This window comes from Artibeus jamaicensis, unplaced genomic scaffold, assembly GCF_021234435.1.
Source record: "Artibeus jamaicensis isolate MK-2021 breed Jamaican fruit bat unplaced genomic scaffold, CSHL_Jam_final scaffold_474, whole genome shotgun sequence".
Lineage (NCBI taxonomy): Eukaryota > Metazoa > Chordata > Mammalia > Chiroptera > Phyllostomidae > Artibeus > Artibeus jamaicensis.
Genome location: NW_026522046.1, coordinates 14222811 through 14247754, shown reverse-complemented (window position 1 = coordinate 14247754; position 24944 = coordinate 14222811).

Genomic DNA, 24944 nt, shown 5'->3' with positions numbered 1-24944 from the left:
TGGATATTGTCATATTACTTATATTACGTGTTTACACTATGTTTTTAATATGGCTGTATCTTCTGTTTTTGTTAGAAATTTTACTTGGAATCCCAGTCATCTGACCACACTCCATAATAACAGCTGACACTTACCCAGCACTCACACATATTAAGCACCATTCTAAGTGTTTCATATGTTACACCTTTATATATGCAATTCATATTCATTATATAAAAAGTAAGGAATAAAAAAGAAAAAAACATTTTAATTGTTCATTATTCCATAACTAAGAAGTAACCTTATTTAATTTGTGGTTGCATAGCTTGCTAGTCTTTTTTTCTATGTATTTTTACAAGAAAGGTAAATATACTATATACATAGTCCTATAATATGCTTTGTAGTTTAACAGTATACATAAATGTCATACTACAACAATAAGATGACAGGCTTTGGAAGTTTGAAAACCAAATGCCCACTCCCTTTAACATGAACCCCACTCTGTGGGAAATGCAATGGCCAATCCACCAAGTACAAGCTGAACCTTGTAGGACATTTGGTCCTGTTCAAAACATCCATGAAGACATTTGTCCACAATGAAAGGTCCTTGATATTTAGCCTTATGCAAAATGTCCACGAGCATTTCTGGTCCATGCCACATGGACCTTGATATTTTATCCTGCCCCAAACAACCATCCTTAGTAAACAACCCTGAGTTTAGATAGTACGTAACGTTTATTTGTTCTTTGGCTTTACATGATTAATAAATTGAAATACTATCATGCTTTATCGTTCCCATACTCGGGCTGGGATTGCCAATAATAACCTTTCTTGACTCAGTAGCCTAGCTGCTGATAGCAATTGGGGTCCAGTCGGCTGGAGTGGGCCGTGTCTATATGTGTGGTGGCCAGGACCAAACATCGACTGATCCATAGCCAGTCACCCCTCTCTCTACACCATGGGCTAGGAGCTGAACTGAATCTTCCCAGAGTTCATACATCAAACCCGTAACCCCGCTGTGACTGTATTTGGAGATATGGCCTATTCAGTAGTAATTAAGTTTAAATAAGATGATAAGGATGAAGTCCTAACCCCATGGAATTAGTGTCCTCAGGAAGAAATGCCAGAGAGGTTATTCTCTCTCCACGTGAGGATGCATCAAGAAAGTGGCCATCTGCAAGCCAGGAAGAAAGCCTTCATCAGAAACCAAATTGGCCGACACCTGAGCTTATACTTCCCAGCCTCCAGAACAGTGAGAAATAAAGTTATATTATTGAAGCCACTGGCTTGTGGTGTATGCTGGCAGCCTGGGATGACTAATGTGTCCTTCAGGAAATCCTATCTCCTGTACTAATCAAGAAACTATGCAATAGCCTTTCTTGAGTGTAACTATTGTATTTCAGGCATTGCACTTTAAATGTGTTACTTCATTGTATTCTTAGAATCTCATGAAGTCATCTTAAAAGTGAGGAAACTAGGGTTCTGAAAAGAAAAGTCAAAGTCACACAGCTAGTAAATGTTGAAGTTCAAATTTGAACTCAGACTATGTGTGTGCCCTGACAATTCACTACACATTGTCCCTAATGAGACAGAAAACTGTTGGCACTAAGAGACTGCGCTAGGATTTCATTGTGCTGGATGTTCCCAGCATAAATTTTTACCTGGAGTATGCTTTTATTGATCACTTGCTAACTACCATTTATGAAAGGCCATATATATACTAGGCTTTAGAGTTTTTATTTTATTCTGTTGTTCAGAGGTCAACTAACTTTTTTTCTCCTGTAAAGTACAAGATAGTGGATATTTTAGACTTTGTGGGGTATATGGTATCTGGAGCAATTACTCAACTTGGCTGCTATAGCAGAAAAGCAGCCAGCCATAGGCAATAAGTAAGTGAATAATCATGTCTGTGCTACAGTCAATTTCATTTATGGAAACTGAGAGTAAATTGGATTAGGTCCCCATGCCATACTTTGACTAGTTTTGCCAGAGTCAATAATGAATGATTGGGGCTGCTTGGGAAGGACTTGATCAAAGATGTGTTTTGAAGATGGACTTGGTAGCAATGACTGGGACTTGGTAGAAGGCATGGAGAGAAAGGAGCATTTTAGATCATGGATGGATATATCAGGTGTTGGGTTATGTATTGATCCCCTTTAAAGCTTAGAATTTCCCACTTTAAAAACTCCCAAAAATAGATTATGTGTCAGAGTGAGTCAGTATTGATTTTTCTTTCTATTTTACTTTATTGGCAAAAAAAAATCCAATAACCAAAGAACTTACAGATAATCAAAAGCAAATATATCTCTCTCTCTCAATGTGTGTGTTTGTATATGTGTGTGTGCACATGTGTTATAGTCCGAGGAGCCACACAAACCAAAGAACCTAAGAAAATCCATTGGGTTTTTATTTTTAATCACATTGCTGAGCAAATCCAACAAAGGATGAGGATGTAAAAATAGGGATGATGCTGAGGAGTCCATACCTCACAAATTGCCATAGTTCCAGCACAAATCAGGGTTGATGAGTTAGAACAAAATCATTCATTTACAGAATCTTCTTTGGGAGGAGACAGGAACTAAGCCACTTGGTCCTTTATTTCTCTCCATAAAATCCTCTTTTAAAAACATGTTGGCGTGACAATTTCCTTGGGAGGCAATGAGCTGGCAGAGTTGACTACACGGTTTAGCAGATGGAGAGGAGAAGACCCATGGGAATTTTAATTTACTTGGTCAAGATCACCCAATTAAACATCACTTTATCTAGGCAAAAGACGAAAACACTATGAACTTCTAACTACATGATCTCACAGCCACAAACTGGAAAGTGAACAATTCAGTTAATGAGCCAATTTTTGTCTACGTGATGAGAAAACATTGGTTTAACTCATATTAGTTTTAAATTAGCCAGCTGTTTGGGTAACGTCATGCAAAATGACTGGCATTCCAAGCCACTCATTACTTCTTCGGATTTAATTGTATTGCCTTAAAACTGTTAGCAAAAAAGCATTCGTTTACTTGTTCATGCATTGTTCAGCAGTCAAACACTTAGTGAGCACTGACTGTTTCCCAGGGCAGGGCACTGTACTTTTTAATAAAAGAAACACAGACAAGAGTGAGACACAATCCCTGCCTGGGAAGTGTTTATAATCATATAAGGGGTATAAGACAATCAAACAAATGTTGATAAATAAATAGCAGAACCTGACAAGTACCACATGTTGACCAAAAATCTGGTGCATACAAACTACAAGCCTTCTCTCATTGAGAAAAGAGCATCGGTGCCACTCTGGTGTGCTGCACTTGGGTCCTAGTACCACGCACAGTAGCTGTTTGCCGTCTTCTTAGTCACAGCTTTTCTGACACTCAGAATCCTCATCTATGAAAGAATAAGTTGCTTTACATTGTTATTAATGTTTTTTTCTCACCAGGGCTATCTTAAGTTTCAGTATTTTAAGTTGGGCAAGGACATGAGTTAGAGTGCCTTTCAAAGAAAATAAGAAGGCTGTTATGAAAAAAGGGTGGAAACATAGATGTTCTTGAAGACACAACAATGGATCTTAATTGATGCAGGTCATTAAGCACACTCTTTGTAAAGGGAAAGACTTGAGCCAGCTACATATGTAAAAAAATCATAATGAAGAGAAATTTGTGGGGTAAATGTCTGAAAATAAAACCTCAGAAAACTGGAGGGAAGTGGCAGACTCAAAGTAGATTGAAATGTCTGTGACCAGTATTTGTGGGGGAAAGAAAGAATTTGGGGGGTCACCCCTTTTCTTCACAGGCAGCTGTATGGAGAAAGCAAAAATATGGAAGTGGAAAAGGCTATCCAGTGCAGGAGTTGACATCCTAGCAGGTCAGTCCGGGTACTGACAAGACATAATTACACCAGTGGAAGAAGGAAGCATCCTTACTGCACAGCACAGGGTAATGGTAAGAGGCACAAGGATTTCTCAGGATTCAGTTTCCAGACTTGCTGTGTTATGGATGGTTGGGATCACCTTATGGAAATCTCTAGGGCTACAGCTGACTAGATCAAAGGCAACAAAATGAATTAACACTTTAAGAAGGGTCTGGAAGTTTAATTCACATGAACTCCAGGAGTGAGTAAAACAATCGCCACTTGTGCTAGAAAGCCTGTTGTAAAGAGCAACAGGCAACCTGTCTTTTGAGTTAAAATTAGCAAACCTGTTTCATCTAGAGCAGTGGACACAGAAGCTTTATAACTAACTTGAGCTTCAAAACCTTTGAAAGCTTATGGGTATGTGAGATTGACCCCTTGAAGGACTGACCCCTTCCCCTACCTAATTCCTCACTAATAATGTTTTTTTTTATCCAAGAAGACAAGGCAAAAGCAGTCAATTTAGAATTTGAAGGGACCAAGCATAAAATTAAATAACCAATAGCTACAGCCTAGCCTAGGTTTGGTGGTGGGCATCATTGTGTATATCCTGGGGCCAAATCTATGGCATAGAGGCTTCTGTGAGTATGAGTGGCCAGATGTTCTTTCCTCTCCCCAAAATGAAACCCATTTTTTCTTTTTCCCCTCACCTCTCCCTGCAAAAGAATGAAACAAAGCCTAGAACATCGGTCTGAACTTTATTTTTGATAGAGAGGTAGGGAAATTTCAGTGAAGTCAGTAAGAGTGATAACACCAAGGAAGCTACCCTCTCACTATCAGGAAGTAGAGACTACAACAGGCAGGTCAGAAAGTTACCACAGTAGTTCAGCAGTGAAAGAACCCTATGGAACAGTGAAAATGAGGGAAGAACCCTCCAAGAATAGACTCAACTCAAATCTCTTGCCTCTACACTCAGGAACTGCAGGGCATCCAGAAATTAGAAAAGACCATGTCATAGCAATCTGAATAAATATGATGAATAAATATGATGTTCAAGTGCTTCTAGCATAAACATCTGATCCAATCAATACTGGGTTTGAGTACCATGAGCAAGTCCTACCAGGTACATGACAATGATTCTGAAATCCCTTGGAGATACTGTAGTCTGCCAGGAAGCACTGTATAATGTGTTCTATTTCACCAGGTTGGTAGTAGTGGATCTGTTGAAGGTTAATTCTCCCTACAGCTTGTAGAACACCATGGCCAGCAACATGCATTAGGAGATATTTAACCACATCAAACATGTCTAATGTACAATACCTTCCTTACACATGGAGGTAGGGGAAAAATGATCCCTTGTTTTCTTCTCTTTAGCATTGTCTGAGAAACACCCATGACCCGAGGCTCTCCTTATACTTTTTGGAATCTTGAGCATCTGAGCATAAGGTGAGGTTGAGGTGAAAACTGATGTCAGACCCTACAAGCTTGGCTGTGAGATGTGCCCCAGGGGAACAGCACACCATCAGGTTGAATGACTCAAGGGCATTTCCAGAACAATCTAGGAGGATTGCTTTGTGGGAGATTAATGACCTAAGGGATCATTTCAAAGAACTGTTGGTTAATAGGATCATTACAGAACCATAGTCCATATGCCTCTTCAATTGGGATAGTGAAAAAGGAGTCTAAAAAAATTGAAAGTGTGTGAATTATCATACTGTTAATGCTGAACTAAAAGCAATCAATAGACTTCTTGTTAAGAATACCTACAGTTCACCTTGTTAGATTTGCAGAATGGATATTATCAGATAGCAATTATAGCTGATGACTGTAAAGAAAACAGAGCTTTCATCAAAAGAGCAAGGTTGCATCCATTTGCAAGGATGCCTTAGCCTCTCTCAGAAGGCCCTGGTATAACCCTCAATAGAAAAGGTTGTTTATGACAGAAACTTTCTTTCATGGATCAGAAATATCTACAGTGTCTTTGGGGTATTATGTGAATTCTCTCATCTGTGTGTTAGCAAAGGCCCCTGCTACTCAGCGAGCACTTGCTGTCCACGCCCCACCCATGTCTTCTCAGTGCTCACCTCTAGGCTAAGTAAGCCTGCTTACTTCGAATAAGTGTGATTACTTATTAACTACTTCATTTTTCTTGGCTTGGTAGCACAGTACATCAGTTTTTAGGGCAAGACATGGAGTTCAGTTCATGGAAATGATAGGAGTTCATTTCCCTAGGAGCAGGTCTCAAAGAAGAAATCACCTCCATCTCTAATGATAATTCAAAGGCCTCATCTGCACATGCTCCCAGATTTCCCTCATGGAGTCAAAGTCCAGTTGCTCATGGTGGTAAAATCTACTCTCTATCACCCTCCCGCTCTTTCCTGAGTATCCCACTCTCCCCGTACTGGTGTTTCCTGGGACCACCCCCTGGCTGACTCAAATCCTTGTTTCCTGGTTTGCTTCTGGAAGAATCCAAAGAAAGACACTCAGTGTGAAATTAATTTAATCTCAGATATTTTTTGTTTTTGGATGTGCCTAAAGATTAGGAACAGAAATATGTGTATACACTTTTAATTTAAATACAAAGCTTCTATCTTTTTGCACCTCTCGACCCAAAATAAAAAAGAAGATCAAAAGTCTGGTGGTTTCAGAATACGACCCGCATCTTCCCTATCTGGTGGTCATCTCTGCGTTTTAACTGAGGAAAAGGGCGATAGGAGCTCATGTCTGCATCTTCTACATCAGGGGTGCCAGACTCATTTTCACTGGGGACCACATCAGCCTCAAGGTTGCCTTCAAAGGGCCAGATGTAATTGTAGGACTGTATGAATGTAACTACTACTTAATAGTTAAGGGAGAGCTCGGCGCTGCCACTGGGTAGAAAAAAGCTGCTGGGCTGGATAAAACAAGGTAGAGGGCTAGATTCAGCCCACAGGCCTTGTGTTTACAGAACCATAGTCCATATGCCTGGGACTATGCGTGTGCTCCCATATGTGCTTCATATGTGTGTGCTCTAGGACCTTAAAAAATGTACCACTCAAATTGAGTCCTCGATATCACCCTCAAGCTTACTAGAAAGACAGAATGTCAGATTCCACCCAGACCTACAGAATAGTCCTACGTTTTTTTTTTCATTTGAAATATTCTTATTTAAGGTGTTTATGGGTGAAACTATGTGATACTAGGATGTGTCTGCATATTCCAAAAAGAAAAATAATAGATGAGTACACAGAATAATAAAATTGGAAAAAAGTGTTAGTTTTTAAAGTTATTGAATTAGTGTATAGGGATTTATTTTATTATGCTGTACACTTTTATGCACGATTAAAATTTTTCTTAACAGACTCACAGTGACCAGTGGGGGAGAGGAAGGGCGATAAAGGTGGAAAGAATGGGAAGGGGACGGGACTAGTTAAGGAACATGTATGAATGACCCAGGCACATGAACAACCGGGTGGGGACTGACTGTGGGAGCTGGGGGTGGCTTGGGTGGAGGAGAGCAAAGGGGAAAAATTGGGACAACTGTAAGAGAACAACAATAAAATGTTTAATAAAAAATAAAAATTAACATAAGAAATATGTTAAGGATTCATGGACATGGGCAATGTGTAGTGATTACTGGAGGGAACGAGTATAAGGAGACTAAATGGTAAAGAAAAAATGCAATGAAGATTAAATTTAGAAAGTAAATAACAACATATAATATTAAGAAAATTAAAATAACTGTTTGGATTTCTCTCCTAAAAAGAAAAAGAAATATAGTGCATAACACACACACACACACACACACAGTTATATACTGGTTTCTTTTAGTTTTGCAGAATAGATTTCCAAGAGTAGAACTGCAGATCAAAAATAGGTATATATTTTATTAAGTTAAAATGTATTGACACATCCCTTTCCCAAAAGACTGTAACCTTTTACACATCCATTGACAATGTATATAACTTTTTCTTCTCATGTTTACCAACATTTGTGATTAATACTACTTACAAATTTTACCATTCTGATGGATATAAAATTAAATAGCTCATTGTCGTTATAACTTGCATTTTCCTTAAAATAAGCGATGTTTAGCTATTGGGAACCACCCTGCCTGGTTTCAGAAGCTGTAACCCCCTCATGGCTAAGGCTGAGTGAGCGACCTTTGGACCAAAAGCCACTAAGGATACAAAGCTTACCTTCCTGGCCGGAGTGCCGATTCTGCTCCTTTTACTTCATTCATAATTGGCCCCCAATTCTTGATCAGTTAGCCAATGACAGGAAAGATTCTCCAAGGGGAGAATGACCTAAGACAGGCACAGTCATGGGGAGGCCCCAGGGAAGGGCTTGGGAGGATATAGCAAAAGGGGGTGATGGAGAATCTTAGAAATTAGATGGAGAATCTAATTTCCTCACCCCTTGACTTTGACATAGACTGAGTCCTCCCTTTGTCTGCAAGAAGTTTCCTAATCTCTTCTCTGCCTTACTTCCCCTGCATGACTTAAGCCTGAAACAATGACAGAGGGTGGTGCGGCCTTCTGCTGGAAAGGGTAGGTTCCCAAAGTGATCATGCCTAAGAAAGAGTATATAAAATCCTGTGAAACCTTCTTTGCTAAGAATACTCTCAATTAAATGATAAGGGTCTGAGCAGGAAATGAGTTTGTTTCTCAAAGTTTTATGAGTCTTTAGCTATCTGACCCTGACTCAAAATAGGCCCTCAGAGTTCTTCTTTGTTTGTTATCTATTTGATCCTTACTGCCTGATAATGATTAATGAGCTTTACCTGTATTCTTGTGCAAAACTAATCCAATTGAAAGCCCATAGAAGAAAAGGCTCTTGGCCCTTTTCCTTTAAGAGATTGGCCACCTTTCCTCCCCAAGCAGATCATGTCTTGGTAGACTTATTCTCATCCTTGGCAGCCAGGTGGGAGGGCCCCTGTGGGCAGAGCGCTCCCACATTTAGCATGTTTCTCATCTTTAATAGTAATTTAGATGTACTCCTTTGTGAATTGCATTTTAATAGTCTTGTAATTTTTCTATTATAATATTTGTTTTCTTATTATGTATTTATGAATTCTTTGTGTAATAGATGAACTTTTCATGTATGGTATGCTTCACTTATGTTTTATTATTTATAATATGCACATTAAATTTGTTTATGGTATGTTTCTTGCAGGCACTATATCTTAATATTTATATAGCTAAATATGTCTATCTTTCCTTCAATATATTTTGGGTTTCCCATCTTGGTTAAAGTTTTTCTCCAAAACACTCATAATTTTCTTTCAAATCTTTTTAATAAAACCATTGAGTATATCTATTGGAAGTGTATTCATCAGAATTCTAAATAACTTACCTGTTTTACTGGACTCTTTAAGAATCAGTTTTTAGGCTTATTTATTCTATTTATATATTTTTTCCATTTTATTAATTTCATTTAGACTTTTCATTTTCACTTTATGCATGCTCTTCTATTTTCTTTTCATTTTGTTGATATTTTCTAAAAGAGCTTGAGACATATACTAATTTTCTTTCTTTATATCTTTAACTACAAGGGCATTTAAGGTTTAATAAATTCCCTTGAGTATTTTTGCAGTGTTATATAGGTTTTGAAACTTTTATTTCTGTATAGTTTATAATTAAGCTTTTATTTTACCCTGAGTTTAACATTACTCAAGAGTGTATTCCTTAACCTATAAACATTTAGAGTTTTAAGGTAAAACTTTATTATTTATTGCTCATTTTATCAGATTATAATTACATTGTAGAATTTATGGTAAAAATCTCTTTGTAAAAATGTATATGTTGTACTATAACATGAGGTAACTGCAAAGAACATAAACTAGGTTTGGTAGACTGAGGGAAACTTAGCATAATGTACTTGTTCAAAGTCCATTCATTGTCTCTGCATGGTCTAGCAAGCATTTGTCTACCAACCATTTTTTTTTTTTTCATTTCCATGTGAATTGCTTTCCTCCCCTTAGAAGTCCCAGACCTCAACCCCTTTCTTCTTATCTCTGGATGGCATACGAGTCTCATCTGCTTGGCTGTCTTCGGGCACTCATATCGGTATGGAGCCCCAGTACAAACAAAATTATTTTTTCTTTTTTTAGTCTGTTTAATGTTTAGTCTGTTTGATTATTAGACCAGCCAAGGAACCCAGAAGAGTAGATGAAAAGAATGTTTCCTCTCTGGCAATTTCAGTCTTACACTTTCAGGTGTCTATGGCTCTAACTGCATTAGCTTCCTAATGATGAGTTTAATGTCAATCTGATTTCTTTTATTTGGTAAGCAACTTTTTATTTCTAGCCACAGTTTTTAAAATGTTCTCCTTATTCTTAGAATCCTATCATGACATGTCTGATCTACCTTTTCTTCTCAATCATGAATGGAATTTGCTAAATTCCATCAATCTACAGGTTCCAATCTATCTTCAGGATAAGGCTTTTTTTTCTACTTCTTGTGAAATTAAATAATTTCTCATATCTATGTATCTTCTTCCTCTAGAACCTATATTATTTGTACTTAAGATTTTTTAATTTCTATGATTTTCCTCATTACTTTCATTTGTGGGTATTCTTTCTTTGCTTCAAACATTTCTTTCATTTTAATATTTAAGCCTACTCAGTCAAGTCTTAACAACTACCATTTCATCTTCAAAATAATCTATTAACTTTTTTATTTCAAATGCCAAGTTTCTCAATATCAAAAAAAGTTATTTATTTCCTGATGTGCTTATCATTCTCCTTTAGCAATACTTAGCTAAGAGCCACCATTGGTGGGGTTTTAATTTTCTCAGTGGGATTTAGGTCCAGCTGCTAATCTAACTTAATGTGATAATACCACAGGTGAAGAGCAATGAAGCTGTCTCTGCATCTGCAGGCTACCCAAAATTTAAGTGTGTATGGGTCACCTGGAAATCGTATTAAAATCCCAACTGAATTCGAATTCAGTTGATCTGGGCTGGGGCCTGACATTCTGCATTTTTATTAGGAAACCAGGTGATACCACTTTTTGGGGAGGCACAACACCATGCATAGCAAAGGATTAGTGGGTATGAAACAGTAGCTTGTCAGTCCCAAATAGAAGCATCATCATGGAGACTTTTTCTGCTTGTGTCCATGTGCAGAAGCTATCATTTCCCAGGCCTTCGTGTTAAAAAGGATACACGCCACCTGTTTGGCTATCCTTGCTGGATCAGAGAGACCATTAGGTTTCCCAGAGATGTTCATCTTTCCTCCTGGGGATTTGTGGGTATGAGAGACAGGGCAGACTGTCTCTCCAGGATTCATATAATTTTGATCAGTGCCTCATAGCTCTCCATCATTTGTCTCCAGAGGCATTCTAAGACCAGAAGGACAAAAGGTCTTTCATTTCTCTCCATCTGTTCTTGGAAGAGCCAAGGCCTGGATCGTACCCTCCAGGCCCAGTCAGTTGGTCCAACAGCTGCTTGGCTCAGGGAGGGTAGTTTGCTATTGATCCGAATTTGGGGGGCATGTTCCAGTTGTCATCTTCACATATGAAGAATGTCTCTACTATGTTTTTTAAGCCAGGGAGTGTTTTTTATGATAATAAAAATATGTACATATTTTTAATAACTGTGAGTTTGATCTAAGTTTCTACAAAGAGCCCAGATTTTAAGCAGAAAAAAAGAAGGGGAATCAGATGAAATTACATCACTGGGTTTTAAGGGAAGAGAGTTAGCATTCTGTTAGAGGAAACTCCCTGTGACATTTCACTGGAGAAAGTCGAGATGATATTTTAAAACTCAGGGTCCTGAACAACTAAAAGAGAAAAAAGATAAGTAATTGAAAAGAAGGCAACCTCACATTATTCTCTACTTATTTTTCTTCTGTGAAAGGATCCTGACACTGTCAGCCATGTAGGTCAATGAGAACAAGCTTTGTACATTGGGGTTTCCCCCTCCCTATTTTTCAGGGAGTGTGACATCATCTCCGTACCTTTCCTTTGCATCATGATAGAAGCAGTCAAACATTTGTACTATGCAAATGCTAGCAGTTTTTTTCATGTCTGTTCATTCCCGGAGATGTCCAGATATAACTTGTAAGATAGTTTCCCCCTCTTTTCAAAAATCAAAACTATGTTTTTTATATTTACAATATCCACTTAAGCCAACAATGACATGCTTTCCATAGGAACCATTTTCATTCTGTTTTCATGAGGATGGTCTGCGTGGCGTACAAGGGAAGAGAGAAGCTGCAAGCAGAGTAAAAGGGGCTGCTAGGAAGAAGCAAAGGCCTCCTTTAGCAAAGCGATGTGCCTGGATCAGTGTGACCTAATGGGAGAGCGCCAGACGTAAAAATGCAGCGTTCCCGAGACTTGAGGCTTTCATTCTTCTGTAACAGCTGCGGTGACAAAAACTCCCAGAGAGACTGTGCAAGACCAGTGGTGTTGTCATTATCATTCCTTTGTAAAGAACAACGCGTTTTGCTTAAAGACTTTTTCCGTGTTATTTTATTATTATTTTATGTTATTTTATTTCCGTGTTATTTTATTATTTTCCTTCATAATAATTCTACCCATTTTATAAGATATCTTTGAAAATTTTTAAATATGATTTCAGAATTCAGCTTCTAACCAATATATCTAGCTCTAACACAGTAAATACTCATTTTCAGCTAGTCAATGTAGTTCTATTTACAGTATTTTCTTATGAAAGTTTAAAAGATCATCTATTTACAACCATGATGCCACCTCTGGGATGCTAGGGCACATGGGGGAATCAATAGCACTGCAGAAAGAGTTTGTGAGTCTATAGATAAACTCTGCAATCACGAGAACTTATTAAACTGTATTTCTCCTACTACACTGGGGACATACTCATAAGACTATAGATCTAGAAGAAACAAGAGACTATCAGATCTACAAATTTCCCTCCAAAGATCTCAATACTATTCAAGGCAAGTGGTTGTTTCTTTTCTTTATAAACGTACCCTAGGACAGGAATCACATAATTTTCAAGGTTGTTTTTTAAACCAACTTATAAGAAGGGCTTCTATTTAATCCCCTAAAACTTCACTTATTTTATTTGTTTTTAAAAACTGTAGGATTTTTGCTTTCTAAGGGAACCAAGAACGTAAAATGAGGAAACTGAGTCCTGAAGAGAGAGATCAGTATTAGAACTCTGTCTTCAGGCTGCTAACCCGATGTTCTTTTTCTTACTATGTGTCAAAAGTGAACAAAAACTATAATGCATATAAAAGTACTTTAAAATACCTTCATCCATTACTATTCAGAGTAACTTTGTCTTTTACTTTTTTACATTTTTAGTTGTCACCTTGTGGGCCCAGTATAAGAAAGGCTGATAAAGGAATATATAATGCAATACCAATTTCTTTAAAGGTATGTTGCAATTAGTTAACAAATTGTCCTGAGTTAAGATAAAATTGTTTAATCCATGCTATTTCACTCAAAAACAAAGTGAAGAAATTGAACTACATGATTTTAAGACTTCTTCCCATTTACCACTATTCGACTCAGTTCAATTTTGCTTAATGAAAGTTTCCTGACACTTTCAACACTAAATGTTACCCACCATATCCACCATGAAAATATCCAGGGTTTCATGATATATACCTTTATAAAAGGAAACTGACATGAACTTTACAGTTCAGTCCAATGTGATTCATGGAAAAGATCTCTCTGAATCCAGCCTGTGTTTCATCAGTGTTATAGGTAAGGAGTTGGCAGTTGTAATCTTACACATTATGGTTTCCAGTGACTTTCTGGAATCCAAATTTTTTTTTGAGAAATCAAGGTTAATCAGTTCATCAGAGAGCAATATGGCACTCATCTGCAAATTACAATTTCTTTTTATACTTCAAAATTTCTTTCCCACCCTCAGGAATACACTATACTTTTAATGATGCACTGTTTATAAACAGAACACAGAAATAAATGGGATTTGGGTAATGGATTAGAATTGTTCTTTGCAAAATAAGAGAGTCTCAAATTGCACATTCTTATGATAAGTTACACCCAGTGAATACTGTTGTGAGCCTCCTGCAACTTGCTGCAGGATTCCTTTCCTGTAATGTAATTCCTGAGGATGGAATGCTGTCTTATCCCAAAGGTTTAAGGACAAAGACTAGAACAAATAATGTCAAAATCATCACAACCTCCTTTAATTTTCCCAGTCTACTCAAGGCATCAACGTGACTTTACCCCATTAATCCCTTCACAACCAACTGATGGCCCAATCTTGTAATGGTGCTGTAGTGGAGTCTCCTGAATATAATTTACTAAACTTCCTTTTCCCACCTGAATCACTATCATCACTCATTCTATGTTCTTACAAACAACATATCACGTAAATAGAATATATGATCTAACATTTTATTTTGTTTAATGCATTTGAAATGTATCAATTTTATTGCATATTGTGCATATATGTATACACATATATGTGTGTGTATATATGTATATATCTATATATCTATATCTATCTATCTATCTATCTATCTATCTATCTATCTATCTATCTATCTAATCAGTCATTTGTTCCTTTTAGTAGCACTCCATTGGATGGATGCAACTTACTGTTTTCCAGTTGTGCATGTCCTCCATTCTCCAGTTGAAGGACATTTCAGTTATTTCCAGTTTGGGGAAATTACAAATAAACTAAAGCTGAGTTTTAAATTGCATTTGTTAAAATAATTATTTTTCATTTTTACATTTAGCTATCTGGGGTTAAAAACCAGTTCCTTCTTCCATTCCTACAAATTCATGAATTCATAGATTCTGTTATAGTATTTTCTGTTTATGCTTGCAAAGTGGCAATTTCTGTGTAAGCTAACCTTCTTCTAATATCTGCCAGACTCAGGCTTTGTCAGCCAAAGGGTGTTACTATCATTCTGTTTTCCAGGTTTTTTCCCCTTAGGACAAAAAGTTCATTAGATTCATAATTAGTCATCCACATCATTGTGAGCACCAGTTTCATGGTAAGTTTTGCTACTGCAGAGCAGGGAGAAATACTCTATCCTCAAACAATAATTTTCTTCCCACCTGCTTCCCAGCCTCCATGCCAATGCCATCAATTTTGGGTTTCCTATTACAATACTTCCAAAGTTCTAGATATCGATTTTTACATTAATCACTTTATAGTGTAGGGGCAAATGCACCCAAAGTCTAGTGACTAAACACCATAACATTTTACTTTTCCCTAGTGATTCCTGTCGAATACTGGCAGGTAGAGGGCATTCTGCTCCTTGTGTCACTTTAAAGAGCCAGTCCAACAGAGGTGCTATCTCAATGTGTACTTCTATTATTACTGTAACAGCAGGAAAGAAATTAGCCCAAACAAGCCACAGTCCACACCTAACCTGAAAGGCAGTGAGGTGATACAATCCAACGATAGGGCTAAAGATAGCTAAAGTGTTTAAAGGACAGTGCAACTATGACAGTGTTTAATTTTTTCCTCAAGTGTTTGGCCAATTTTTCTAACACTGTTTACTTATTATACCCTTTGCCAAGCAACTTTAGATACCACCTTTATCATCTACTTAATGCTTAATGTAATAAGTCTGTTATCGGACTCTATTTCACTTGGGTTTTTGTTGCTTCCTGTAACTGCACCCCAAGTGTCATAGCTCTCTATAACTTTTCGATAGAGGTAGGGCAGGTCCTTCTTCATTACTATTCTATTTAAAACCTTTTATGGACACTTGTTTTCAGTTATTATTAATGGACTTACTTTATCAGCCTAAATGCACAAGTGATGAGTGAATACAAAAAATCCAACGTAAATGTTCCTCTCTAATCTTTTTTCCATTTTTATTCTGCTCTCAAGACATTTTTAATCTATATTTTGCCATTTATATTTTATACTTGTACATGCATATACTGTTAACATAAACTATATTACATTATCTATATTGTTCTACTGTTCTAAAATTTTAATTCATTTGGTGGTGAAAACATAACTTCAAAACATGATTTGAAGTCTGTTAGTGTGTTTAATGGTTCAACATATAATTTGTCTCAGTGCATGTTATTTGTGTTCTGGAAATGAATAGATATTCTGTAGTTGCTGGATATAGTATCTTTCAAATGTCACTTAGAGCAAGTTAATTGATAGCGTTGTTCAAATCTCCTATATGACTTCTACTCATATTTTATCTACTTAATGCATACTGAGAGAAGTCTTAAAATTTCCAATTTGGGGAAATTATCTACTTCTCTCTAGTTCTGTCCATTTTGTGCATTTTAAAATATGATTATTAAGTATATTCATGTTAGAATTTTTGTGTTTTGATATGTTAACTGTCTTGTGATTATAACACGAGCTTTTAATGTGTAATGATGCTTCTTGTCTTGAAATCAGTGTTGTATGACATTGAATAGCATATGGGGTTTCGTGTGCTGATGGCATGCACGGTGTATCTTTTTCCATTTTCATACATATCATTATATTCACAGTGGCTCTCCTATAGGCAGAAAAATTGCCTTTTTGCAGTATAATCAACTCTGAATTCAAATTATTGGTATGATCAAGATAAAATTTCCACGATGTTATTTGCTTTCTATTTGCTCTGTTTCTTCTTCCTTTTCTGTCTTGTTTGGGGTTAGTAATTTTTTTAACATTTTATATTACCACTTCTATTGGTTGTTTAGCTAATACTGTTTTATGAAGCATTTTGCTTCTTTTTGTTGTTTTGTTTTTGGTTTTTGATATGTTTCCTCTAGGGTTTTATATTACACAACCCTAATTAATCACAGTGTTCTTGAATTAATGTCACTTCACATATTATATAAGAAAAAACAGTAGTAATATTCAGTTAATAGTGCTCCCATTCTTTGCAATAATGAATCATATATTTACTTCTACATATATTATACACCTCACGATGTAATGTTTTAATTTTGTTTTAAGTAGTCCATGCTTAAAAATTTAAGAAAATAAATGAAAAATATGTTATCTTTACCTTTGTATGTAATCTTTCCAGTATTCTTCATTACTTCCTATATATCTAAATTCCAATCTGGTATCAATATCCTGAAGACGTTCCTTCAACATTTTTTGTACTATTGTGAATTCTGCTAGCAACAAGTTCTCTCCGCTATTCTTTATCTGGAAAAATTTATTATTTTTCCTTCATTTTCAAAAGATATTTTTGCTAGATATAAAACTCTAGGTGAGACTTCCACTTATAGCCAATGAGGGAATAAGATGGTTTAGAATTGCCTCTTTCTGTCAACTAGAAAATGGAAAAATTATAGAAAGCAAAAGAGATTTTAGTTGGGGGCCAATAGACAGCATAGCCCTGAGAAAAGGAAGACGGATGAGTTCAGTCCTGTCATTGCCTTGGCTCTCTGACTGGAAGTCATTCCCAGATCTTTAGCCCAGGGAAGGTAAACCCAAGAAGCGTCCAGCACTATCACTGAATTGAGAAGACAGAAATTGAAGACAAATGCAGCCAGAATTTACAGAGTTTAGAGTACTGAATGAATTTTGTCAGTCTCGACAGGGTCCTTTGCTTCCAGGGCTCTAACTGACTACATTTTCTGTCTGATTTGGTTGCCTTTAACATTCTTGCTTCTATTATTTCCCCCACAATTTATAATTATTGGTAGCAGAAGAGTGAGTCTGGTGTTTCTTTATTAATAGAAGCTACAAGTCCTATAATTTATTTTACCTACAATATATCCTCAGTATCTTTTGCATTAATGGCACTTATCACATTTCATTCCTTTCAGTGCCGAGTAGCATTCTGCAACACACACAAAGCCCTATAAAAAAAGAAATAGTTATATTGCATACATATTTTTTATATTTGTTCTAAAAGTTGTATAGGTTAGAGTTCCTGAATTGAAATTGTTATGTCAAAGGGTCTACACATTTAAAATATTTATAGTTTTTACAAAGAGCCTCCATGAAATTAAACTTTTCACTATACATTTTCTTGTTTCATTTACTCCTCAAGAATTCCTTCACAATCAATTTACCAAATTCCACTTATAAATACCATTAGCGTTTCTTTCAGATTAGTATTTTTATATTTTATTTATTTTGATGTTTCCAATGTAATTTTAATTGTCTTTTATATTTTCACCAATTAAAATTTTTGTTGCTGGTGTCATTGGTGTTATTTATACTGTGAATATACTTCATTTTGTATTTGCATCAAAAACTGATAAAATACTAATTAGGAAAAATTTGACAAACACAAAGAAAAATACTTTTATATTAGGGAAAAAGCATTCATTTTCTTTCTTCTTGGGACATTTTTTCAATTTTTTAATTATATGCACAGGTTTGGTTTTAAACAATTTGATCATAAAGTTTATAAAATATTGTAAGATATTTTTCTACTTCACATATGAAAAGCATTTTTTCTCTTGTTATTGACTCAGATTCTTTTCAAGTTTGGTTGTTTTAAATACACTGTAGTGATTTTGTACAATCTATTTAGAATAGTTTCCCAGAAGTGGAATTACATGGTATCAATGCATATCTAATAAATATTGCTAAACTGCTTTTAAAAATATTTGAATATTTACATTCACATTATTAAAGTGTCTATCCAATTATACCCTTGACAATAATTTTACTTCTGCTAATTCATGAACAAAATAAGTGGTTTCCCAATTTTTCAATTTACAGATATTTTATTAATAATAAAGTTGAAGATTGTTTTGTAGGTTTCTTAATCAATTAATTTCCTTCTGTAGAAAATTATTATTTTTTACAAATCATCTGCTTTTGGTTCTCACACATACTACTCTCTTCTACTTACATGCTAATCACTGCCCTTCATTCAATAAAGGCTTTGTAAAGTTTAGTCACTCAGACTTTCTTAAATTCTGCAATTATTCTGGTTATGTATCAATGTCCATCCAATCTCTTTGCCTTTCATTTTATTGACTTTCTTTCTCACCTCCAATGACTTCCATCTTTACTTCATATTTGCCACACACATCACTGCAAATGTTTCTCAAAGCCATACATTTATGATTTCTCTCTGACCTGAGCCTCTCTCACCAGACCAGCTCTCCTCTTTCATTATTAATATAACACTTTTCCCTCATATAATTGCCAAGTACCCAAGAATCATCAGCATTCTCTGTTTGTCCATATCTATCTATGATCATATGATCTATGATCCGTAAAACACTCTTTTTCTTCAAATCAACATCAACTCTGTGAAATATTTTCATAACCATTTTATAGGTTTTATCTCTCTGGCCCTTCATCTTTCATTATGCATATTCTTTAAAAAACTCAACCCACCTCACTTCACCTGTCCTCCTTCTCTCTGATGGAACTTTGCTCCATGAGCACTGCTGATGATTGGCACCATTACAAATTCAATACTTTTTTAAAGAATATATTTTATTGATTATGCCATTACAGTTGTCCCATTCCCCCCTCTTCATTCCCCTCCACCCTACACACACCCTCCCACCCAGATTCCCCCCTTTAGTTCATGTCTATGTGTCATAAGTTCTTTAGCTTCTACATTTCCCACACTACGCTTGCCCTCCCCCTGTCTATTTTCTCCCCACCATCTATGCTATTTATTCTCTGTACCTTCTTCCCCGCTCTCCTTCTCCCACTCCCCTGTTGCTAATCCTCCATGTGATCTTCATTTCTGTGGTTCTGTTCATGTTTTAGGTGTCCTCTTAGTTTGCTTTTGTTTTATGTGTGGTTGTTAATAACTGTGAGTTTGCTGTTCTTCCACTGTTCATATTTTTATCTTCTTTTTCTTAGATAAGTCCCTCTAACATTTCATATAATAAGGTCTTGGTGATGATGAACTCTTTGACCTCATCTGAGAAGAGGAACACACCAAGGCACATCATAATTACATTAGCCAAGATTAAAATGAAGGAGAAAATTCTAGAAGCAGCAAGAGATAAGGGGACAGTCACCTACAAAGGAGTTCCCATCAGACTGTCAGCAGATTTCTCAAAAGAGACCTTACAGGCAAGAAGGGGATGGAAAGAAGTATTCCAAGTCATGAAATCCGAAGACCTACATCCAAGATTGCTCTATCCAGCAAAGCTTTCATTTAGAATGGAAGGGCAGATAAAGCACTTCACAGATAAGGTCGAGTTCAAATTCAATGCTTTTTGTCTCAACTGGGCCTTCAGTGCTGCTCAAGAATCCTGTGGAGTGCACTTCCTCTAGTTGCTTCCACTTTCAGCAACTGTCAACAATCACTACCATAAACTTTCTTTGCTTTCCTCAAACTAGAAAGATACCTCTTCCAATGTCACTTTTAGAACATGATCTCAGACATTACCTCATAGGAAACGGTAGCGAAATTCTGCTTACCTTCTTGCCTTTTTCCCTGACACAATTCGAAAGGATTTTTTTCTCCTAAGTGAAGTTAATGGCCTCTACTCTTGCTTTTCTGGTTTCTGTTTTCAGCAGTCACTCCAGGTCTCTCCTGTGTCTTCACCATTGCCAGTGAACAAGGTTTTTGTTGTTGTTTTTGTCAGCATTTAACTTCATTTACTCAGGTCTCTTTCATGTTAAAGAGATAGAGAAAAGAAAGAGGGAAGGAAGGAAAGAAAGAAACAAAGGAAGGAGTGAGAGAGGGCAGGAGGGAGAGAGCAACTTCCCCCAAGACTTCACTAGCTTAATATGCTTGGCAAATAAAAGGTTATGCTAAACATGTGTAGAATAAATGTTGAAAAGCACTAAGTTTCAGACTGATAAGCCCTGAATTATGAGCTTCATGGTGTCAAGGAAGAAAACTGTGACATTCTTCTGGAACAGTAAGTATAAATCCAAATAACGTCTTAAAAGATACACCTAACCTGCTGCCCACCTATTTTGACAACAAGGATCACACACAAAAATGAAGTATTATGCACATGTGTGCTTCCTAATCATATGTATATAATGGAAATAAAGTTTAATCTTTCAGTAGAGGTAGAACATTTCAAAGGGACAGAGGACTCCCTTAATTGAATTCAATAAAATTCCAGTACATAAATTAATTTTTCATTCTAATTATGTTATAACAATATTATTTGTGTGTATTTGTATTTTATTTTGTTCAGATTTTACTGGTTTACATTAAAAAGAAGAGTTTGTACTTCACAAACCCTAAAATATTTCATTGCGTAACAACTCTAATGGTAGTAATTTGCTTTAAAAATACTGTCATTAGAACACATCAATAGAGCATTTCTCCACAACTCTATCAATGATATCTAATTATTTCGTTTTATCAAATATTTAAAAGAGTTTAAAATTTAATTTTCAAATTCAATTGTTAAAGCAAATACATTTTAGATTAATTTTATATTAGGAGTAGGAACTAGAAGCTTATTGTACATATAGATTCTTGTAAGATTTCAGATTACCTTTAAAAATAAATTCCTAGCCCTGGCTGGTGTAGCTCAATGGATTGAGCATGGGCCTGTGAACCAAAGGATTGCGGTTCGATTCCCAGTCAGAGCACATGCCTGGGTTGCAGGCCAGTTCCCAGCAGGGGATGCACGAGAGGCAACCACACATTGATATTTATCTCCCTCTCTCCTTCCCTTCCCCTCTAAAGATAAATAAATAAAATCTGTAAAAAATAGATTCCTTAAAGTTTTCAAATGTACACTAAGACCTGAAATGTATTACTCCATGCACCAGATGTCACTGTTTCTACATGCTAGTAAAATGAACCAACAAAATTTGGCAGTTAAAAAAGAACCAATTTACTTTGTATTTTATTCTTAAGTGTATAACCAGAAGAAATGTATAAATGTGTAGAACAAAAAGACTACTATTCATAATATCCAAAACTAGAAACTTGGAGTTTGGAGTAGAGGTGACAGAGCAAAAAAGAAAAAAAAACAACCAATTGACAGGAAAACAATGTGGAATTGCTGGGTGGGGATGAGAAGAGGGCTGGTGTAGGTGGAAGAGGATACAGGGAGATAAATAATAATGGAAAGTTAAATAAAATAAAGAGTAGAATGGATAAGTGCATAGGGGGCATGTGCATACAATGGAAAACTATGCAGTAATGACTAAAAAATTACAAGCTCACAAAACAAATCTCAAAAACATGTAGAGTAGAAGAAGGCAAATACAAAATGATATATTGTAGGATGCCATGTCCTTTGAACTTTATAAAGTTCAAATACATGCGAACTACTCTATGGCCTAAAAGGTACATGAGGGTTACCGCTATGGGGAGACTGTGGCTGAAAAGTGTGAGAAGGGGCTTCTAGGGTTGTGGTAACCCTGGAAGGGTCAAGGTCTGTCTCTTGGCCTGGGTGGTGGGTATAGGGGTTTATAGTTTGCAAAAATTTATTGAGCTATAATTTCATGATTCATACAATTTTATTTGTGTGTTATACTTTATTTAAATAGTTAATGAATACTTAAGTATAAATAATTGATTGAAACTAACTTAATAAATTCCCAGATCTACTCAGGATATAACTCAGATTTAATGATTATACATAAATACCCAAGCTTTTCCCTCCAGTTTACTTTAAATCCCTGGATATTTTTGTTTGACTCCCGTGTCTGATCTCTTCTGTAGTCCAAGGAAACTCCTTCACCATTTTTCCCCTTTCATCCTGCTGTGTGTGTGAAAAAATGCAGCTTTCATTGGTCAGCTTCATTCCACATGTGTCAACCATTTTCCCTCTGCTGACTTTCTCCCCTTAGCGCATAAATCTCTTTCAGGCTCTCCCATCTTCAAAAGCAAAACAATCCTCTCTTGCTTCGCAGTTCCCTCTAGCTAGGTACACTATTGTCAAGGTAGAAAAGTACTTTTCCTATACCATTTTATGCTTAGTATTTGGAGACCTGCAAATTAAGGTGAGAAAAGACAGATTAGCAAGAGAAAAATATATTTTTTCTTTTATAACCAGGCATACTTGGTTCCATATCATCACCTCCAAGCATATATCCTATGGCAACCCATAAATCCATGAAAGTTGTTTTTCCTAAGGTCACAAGAAACCTTGATATTGCAATTACCTTTGCATCGTTCCTTGAGGCATTTCACACTATTGATGACTATTTCTTGGGTAGCGCAGAATTGTATGGAGTATCGTAAGTACTCCCCTACTAGAAACTGTTTGTGGGAGGGCATGGATTAAGCCCTATATAATCATTTAAGTCACATAATTAGGTTACATTTTATTTTTTTTGAAAAAATATTTTAATTGTTGTTCAAGTACAGTTTTCTGTCTTTTACCCCCATCCCAGCCCACCCCTCAGCCCTCCCCACCTCCCTCCCATTTCCACCCCCACCTTGTCCTTGTCCATGTGTCCTTTATACTTGTTCCTGCAAACCCTTCCTTTTTTCCCTGAAATTCTCCCCCCTCTTCTCTCTGATCACTGTCAGCCTGTTATCTATTTCAGTGTCTTTGGTTGTATTTTGCTTGTTTATTTGTTTTGTTGATTAGGTTCCTGTTAAAGGTGAGATCATATGGTATTTATCTTTCACCTCCTGGCTTATTTCACTCAGTATAATACTTTCCAGTTCCATCCATACTGTCGCAAAGGGTAGGAGCTCCTTCTTAGGTTACATTTTCTCTAGGTAAAAATAAATCACATTTCTTTTATTCTTCATCTATATTAATTCATTCTATATTGATTTTGTTATGGTATAAATAGGATATATTAACTATAAATCTAACTTTTACATGATTAACACAATATTAAAATATTTGTTAAAAAGGGAGCCACTGGATATGATAGTTTGGGAGTCATTGGTATAATTTGTAGATCAGCCACTCTGCTTTGTGAGGGTCAAGTGATGTTACCTGGCTGGCCATTACCACCTCCCAGTTCCACAAACAATCCATAATGATGACCAGAGGAGAGAAGCAAAACTTACTTACTCATGAAAGATTCTCATTTTAAAGCTGATGAGTTTCCTCAGTGCCCCGATTACTTCTGTCCCTCCAGTGCCTAAGGAATATCCTAAAGGAATATTATCAATAATTTCAATAATACTGATCTCTTGCCTCATTTTTGCCTACCATCTGTCATCATGATTTTTTATAGGCAGAGGTTAAACTCAGTTTAACTCAAACTTTTAAATGTCCATGATTAAGAAAAGAGGTATAGTTTTCCAGTAGATAAATAAATTGTCCTCTTGGTGGTGAAGGGCATGTGATAGTAATCTTCTGTATCAGGCATAAAAATAAAAACTTTGATATATTGCCTCATTTTACTTCCATTATAAGGAAAATACATATTATCATCCCCATTTTACAGGTGAGAAAATTTAGGCATAGAGAATTTAAGTAACTTGCACAGGATCACAAATTTAAAAATGAAATAGGTTTCCTGTGTATTTCCCTTTATTCCAATTAGTTTAGCTTCCATATGTTCCTCTAATTTGTGACTAAAATGAACCAGTTCTGTGAGCATCCTGATCACCAGTGTTTTGAACTGTGCATCTGAAAGTTTGGCTATTTCTTCATCACTTAGATTTATCGGCTCTGGGGCTCTGAGTTGTTCTTGAGCCATGTTTTGATCTGTTCCTGCCTGTTACGTATAAGGAGCAGAGCCTTAGTTGTTCACCAGGGCAGGGCTACCCAGGTCGCTGGTTTGTGACACTGTATGTGGGGGAGTGGACAGAGAGGGACAATGGCGGTTCTCTCTGCCACTTTCTGCCGCTGGGGCCTGCACGGTCTGTCTCACCGTTCACTCCTTCACCGGTTTATCTGCGAGCGAATGTGTGACCATGGTCTGCCCTCACTGGGACTCAAATCAAAGGAGTGGACCAGAAGGAGGAAGAAAATGACCAAACAGAAAAGGATGAAGAAACAAGAATTCAAAAAAAGGAGGAGAGGCTTAGGAGCCTTCAGGACATCTTTAAACATTCCAACATCAGAATTATAGGGGTACAAGAAGGGGAAAAGGAACAGCCATGAGTGGAAAACTTATTTGAACAAATGATAAAGGAGAACTTCCCCAATCTGGCAAAGGAAATAGACTTCCAGGAAATCCAGGAAGCTCAGAGAGTCCCAGAGAAGTTGGACCCAAGAAGGAACACACCAAGGCACATCATAATTACATTAGCCAAGATTCAAATGAAGGAGAGAATTCTAGAAGCAGCAAGAGATAAGGGGACAGTCACCTACAAAGGAGTTCCCATCAGACTGTCAGCAGATTTCTCAAAAGAGACCTTCCAGGCAAGAAGGGGCTGG